The 6,274-nt window shown below is 35.6% G+C and overlaps 1 non-coding gene across 1 annotated transcript; it reads left to right on the top strand.

Annotated features, from left to right (window-relative positions):
• The first annotated feature begins 3,776 nt into the window (after positions 1 to 3,776).
• Positions 3,777 to 3,882, top strand: LOC125614489. The gene has a single exon (XR_007345069.1). It is a non-coding gene; the product is annotated as a U6 spliceosomal RNA (small nuclear RNA).
• Positions 3,883 to 6,274: the final 2,392 nt, after the last annotated feature.

Genomic DNA, 6,274 nt, shown 5'->3' on the forward strand with positions numbered 1-6,274 from the left:
TATATGTGTAAGTCATCTTTTGGTTATTGTAACGAATACCTGAGATGATCAATTTACAAAGAGGAAAGGCTTACTTTGGCTCATAGTTTCTGAGTCCATAATTGGATGAACCCATTGCTTTGGGCCTGCAATGGTACATTATAGCAGAATATGGTAAGAAAAGCTATTCACCTGATGACCAAGATCTGAAAGAGAAAGAAAAAGAAAGTGACTGGGGTCCTACAGTCTTTTTCAAAGGCATGCCCCCAATGACATGAAGTCCTCTCACCAAGCCCAATCTCTTAAAAGTTTTTACCACTTCCCAATAGTGCAAAGTTGAGGACCAGGCCTTTAACAATGGATCTTGAGGACAATTATCCAAACCATAATGTTTACACACACACATACACACACACCACACACACACATACCACCTCATAAGCAAAGTAAGAATAAAAGAAATGCAGTAAAATAAAGAAATGTGTGTCATAGAGGCATCTCTTGGGCATTCAGTCACCAACTGGTTTTAAAGTTTGCACTAATTTTGGAGGTGTTTCAGCAATGGAATCAAAGAAAATTCAATGTTATTATCTATTAAGAAAAAGATAAAACATAACATGATGAACTATGCCTCTTACCTCAATTCATAACAGAGCCCTATACTCAAATGTTCAAGTTAGAAATAAAATTACTTAATAAATTTCATTAAATATATAGCATTTAGTTCCAACTATATAGAAACGAATAAGACAGAACCAATGCCTGGTTTCACATACCTGAAAGAGAAGCAGGGATGATAGACAAAAGAAACATAGCAGGGAAGACAGACTACGTAAAGACTAAATAAGTAATCACCACAAAGTGTCAAGTATGTTCTTATAAATTATTAGGGGGAATAGGCCTTGGAATGTTCTTTGAGGAAATAGCCTTGACTGAGAGAGCTGAGACTTGAGTAGGAGATCCCAGTGAGAAAATAGCCAGGAAGAAAGAAACCAGAGCCCTTCCCCCCACATGAAATAGTCCATGTATTCAATATTTTTTAGCTGAATCGTGAAGTAATTTTCTAAGAGTGCTGCCTCCAGTCCTTCCCCATCTCAGCTTCTCCATGGTGTCTCAAGTAGCATTTCTTTGAGATCAAAATCTTTCAAAGAGACAGTACTGACTAGTCTAGAGATTTACTTATGGGCCTCTTAATAAGACACTTGAACTTCACAATTCCATGTGATTTTCTCTTCCCAGCTTCATTGACAGTCACTTCTCAGATAGGATGGCCTCTCCAAGATATCCATGCCCTAATCCCTGGATCCTGTGGCTATAGTAAATAACAAACAAGACTTCATAGGTTTAATAAAAGTTACAGAACTTATTAACAAAAGAGGTGAAAGACCTTTACAATGAAAGCTACAGAACATTAAAGAAAGAAATTGAAGAAGACCTTAGAAGATGGAAAGATTTACACTGCTCCTGGATAGGCAGAATTAATATTGTCAAAATGGCCATACTACCCAAAGTGCTATACAATTTCAATGAGATTCCAATTAAAATCCCAATGTCATTTCTTATAGATATAAGAAAACAATCATGAAATTCATCTGGAAAAATAAGAGACCCAGAATAGCCAAAGCAATCCTTAGCAAGAACAGTGAAGCAGGAGGCATCACTATACCAGACCTTAAGCTATATTTCAAACTAATAGTAACAAAAACGGCATGGTATTGGCACCAAAATAGACATCTAAACCAGTGGTTCAGAATAGAAGTCACAGAGGCAAATCCACATAAATACACTTACTCATATTAGATAAAGGCACCAAAAACACGCATTGGAGGAAAAAAAAATCCTCTTTAACAAATGGTGCTGGGAGAACTGGAAATCCATATGCAATAAAATGAAATTAAACTCCTATCTCTCACCATGCACAAATCTCAACACAAAGTGGATCAAGGACCTAGGAATTAGACCAAAGACCCTACACATAATAGAAGAAAAAGTAGGCCCAAATTTCCATCATGTCAGATTAGGCCCCGACTTCCTTAACAAGACTCCTAAAACACAGAAATAAAAGCAAAAATTAATAAATAGGATGGATTCAAACTAAAACATTTTTTCCCAGATAAAGAAATAATCAGTGAAGAGAGAGCCTACATTTGGGAAGCAAATTTTTTTGCCACACACATATCAGATAGAGCACTAATATCCAGGATATATAAAGAACTCAAAAAAACTTAACAGCCCCTCCCCAAAAAAAAAAACAATCAATAAATGGGCTAAGGAGCTGAACAGACACTTCTCAGAAGATGATATACTTTTGATCTACAAATATATGAAAAAAAATGTTCAAGAACTCTAGCAATTAGAGAAATGCAAATTAAAACTACTCTAAGATTTCATCTCACTCCAGTCAGAATGGCAGTTATCAAGAATATAAAATACAATAAGTGTTGGCAAGGATGTGGGGGAAATGGCACACTCATACACTGCTGGTGGGACTGCAAATTTGTGCAACCAATCTGGAAAGCAGTATGGAGATTCCTTAGAAAACTTGAAATGGAACAACCATTTTACCCACCTTCTTGGCCTATACACAAAGGACTTAAAAATAGCATATTACAGGGACACAGCCACATCAGTGTCCAAAGCAGCACAATTCACAATAGCCAAACTGTGGAACAAACCTAGGTGCCCTTTAATAACTGAAAGGATAAAGAATCTGTGATACATATAAAACCAATGGAATATTACTCAGCAATAAAAGAGAATAAAATATGGCATTTGCAAGTAAATGGATGAAGTTAGAGAATATCATGCTAAGCAAAATAAGCCAACCCCAAAAAACCAAAGGCCAAATGTTTTCTATAAGTGGATGCTAATCCACAATATTGGGGGGGCATGGGATGAGTGGAGGAAATTTGGATGGGGCAAAGAGAAGTGGGGCAGGGGCATGGGGGAAGGAAAGATGGTGGGATGAGACCAACATCATTACCCTAGGTACATGTATGACTGCACAAGTGGTGTGACCCTGCTTTGGATACATCCAGAGAAGTCAAAAAATATGCTCCATCTGTGTACAATGAATTAAAGAACATTTTGCTATCATGTATAACTGATAAGAAAAAATAAACAAATTTTATAAAAGAATAAAAAAGTTATAGAATTTTAAAAAGAGAATATCATGGATTATCCAGGCAGACCTAACCTAATCCCATTTACCATTAGAAGCCGAACATTTTCCCCACCTGGAATTAAGGAGATCCAGCAGAAGGAAAAATCAGAATAATTGGAAGCATGAGAAACATTCATTGTACCAACACTTGTTTGAAGATGGAGAGAGCAATGCAGTGAGGATGGCAGATGAGCATAAGGAACAGAGAGGCTCCCATCTAACTGACAGAAAGAAAACAGTCATTTTAGCCCTTTTGCCATCAAGAACTGAATTCAACCAACAATCACAACAAGCTTGGAATCAGATGTTGCCTCACAGCTCAGGTCAACCAGTACTTTGATCTGAGAGACTGAGCAGAATATTGAGGTACATATTATAGCTCCCTAGTCCCTGTGAATCTCAGCCATCACAAGATACATGCACAGAGATGAAAGTTTGCACTAAATATTGAATGATCTTTGGTTGAATTAGTAATTCAAATTGACTCAATTGAATACCTGAATAATTAGTATTAAAAGAATCAAGTGAAAGAAGGAGGGAAGTGATAATCCTTAAAGGTATTTAATTAGACTATAATTTTTTTTGAGACTGCTCTCAATTTTTGGCAAGAGGAAGGTTGAAAACATGGAAGCCAGTACTCACTTTGATAGTACATATGCTATAATTTCAATGATAGAGAAAATTTAGCATGGTCCCTGTATGAGGATGACATGCAGATTCATAAATCGTTCCATATTTTTTAAAAAACTAAAAAATTATAAATGGAAATTGAAGTAGAATGTTAAGTGTAGACAGCACTTGTCCCATTTCTGTATCTATTGCCATCACTTCTATTGAACTTGTGCTGAAACAGTTAAGTAACGAAAAGCATAGGTGTGATAGGCAGAATTCTAAGGTATAACTTCAAGCTTCTTGTCTTCTAGCAATCAAGTCCTAGCCTGGAAATTTCCTAGTTATTTGACTTTAACATCTGAGTGGCCCTGACCTGATTAATTAATACCTCTTACTTGGGGACCTTTTCAGTTTGGGAGGCTGAGGCAGGAGGATCACAAGTTCTAAGTCAGCCTCAGCAACTTAGCAAAACCCTGATTCAAAATAAAAAGGACCAAGGATGTAGCCTGGTGGTAAGGAAGGGAGGGAGGGAGGGAGAGAGGAAGGAGAGAGTGAAAGAGAGAGAGAGGGAGGGAGGTAGACCTTTCTTTGACTGATGGCAGAAGAGGGAAATACAGGGTTAAAACAGAGATTCAATACACATAAAGGAATTAACACACAATTTCTGGCACTGAAGACAGAATAGGCCACGAGACAAGTAATGTGGGTCAATGAAAGCTGTGAACCAGTACCAACTGACATTCATCTAGGAAATGGGTACTTTTGTTCTACAATGTTATGAAACTGAATTCTTCAAAAAATGTAAATGAACAGAAAAGCAGATTCTCCCCTGGAGCCTTCAGATAATATTCTAGGTTTTCTGACACTTTGGTTTTACCCTAGTGGCAACCTAAGCAAAGAATCTAGTTAAACCCACCTGGACTATTGAACTACAGAAACCATGAGATAATAAATAACTGCCATGGTAATTTGTTATTGCAGCAATTGAAAACCAATATAAAACATATTGAAATATCTACAAATCTAGCACGGCTCTTCTGATAGCCATCTCCAGTGATTTCTCCTTAAAGAAATTGTGAAAAATATTAGTGTGGATTCTGAATACTATGTCCAGACTTGCTCCTTTAGTAGGTATTTCTTATGGTAGGTGACATGTCCCTGTTACTTAACATCTAAAAATCTTAAATGCCTGATGTGTAAAATGCAGATAATAAAACAAAGCTAGTACCCATTTGAGGGATTAAATGAGGCAACCCTTAAATATTTGAAGTAGAGCCTGGCACATAGAAAATTGTCATAAAACATTTCTTCATCACTTTATCTGCTCTCAAATGGCGTTTTCTTGACTCATTTCCTAATAATCAATTCTTAATTTTTGCACATGCATTTCCTCAAAATGTGGTGTTTATCCCTTGGGGCCAACTAAATACATTCTCTCTGTATAATCTGAGGATTCTGATTTTTTTCACCAGGAAGTTTATCTTTATTTTTGTGATATCCATGTATGGTTTCTTATACTGGTTTAGGGAAAGTCAATAAACTACTTTGACTTGAAGAATATTTTCCTCTTTGGAGAAGTCTCCATTTGTGTAGCATCACATTATTCCCAGTATGATAATCTTCTAACGTCTCTAGGCAACCATGGCAAAAAACATTAGTGATTAATCATTTTGGTGCCACATTATGCAGGTTTTGCAAACTTTTCATCATTTTACTATAGTTGGGCCTTAGTTATTGAATCATCAATTTTTTAAATGAATAGTCAACTGTGCTCAGAAAATAAATTAACTGGTATTATGCCAACACAAATTATAATTCAAGGGATTAAATCTGTTTCCTGATCCAAAATTTAGGCATATCAGGAATAACTAACATTTTAAATATGTACCACTGATTGTCACTCTAATTGATATGGATTTATTATGAAAGTTCCTCCAAAATTGTGGGGTTTTTTTAGGAATAATGTAAACTGTATATTCCAATATATAGTTCAAAAAGAAGTCATTAAACTTCTCCAAATATATTTTCTCCTTTGTAATAGACACTAGCCCTACCTTTTTAACTAAGTTATTGTTTAGTAATTATAAAGAAGGTAAATTACAACTTTAGCATCAATTTTTTTATCTTTTTGACATAAAATTTACAGGCAGTAAAATACCCAGGTTATAAATGTAAACTTTTATGATTTGACAAATATACATAACTGTGATCACCACCATAATCAAACTCCAGAATATTTTTATCATCCTATAAATACCATTGGTTCTCTTCATGGTCAATTCTCTTTTAAAATGTTCTTTCCACTTCCTGTCCAAGATAATGACTACTTTGATTTCTGTAGTCATTGATTAGTATTGCCTCTTCCAAAATTTCATTATAAATTTGTGCAGCATACAATCTTTTGTATCTGGCAGTTTTCTACAGCATTGCTTTTTAAAATTTTTATACCTTTATTTTGTTTATATATATTTATGTGGTGCTGATAATCGAATCCAGTGCCTCACATGGGCGAGGCAAGCA

This window comes from Marmota marmota, unplaced genomic scaffold (genome assembly GCF_001458135.2).
Source record: "Marmota marmota marmota unplaced genomic scaffold, marMar, whole genome shotgun sequence".
Classification (NCBI taxonomy): Eukaryota; Metazoa; Chordata; class Mammalia; order Rodentia; family Sciuridae; genus Marmota; species Marmota marmota.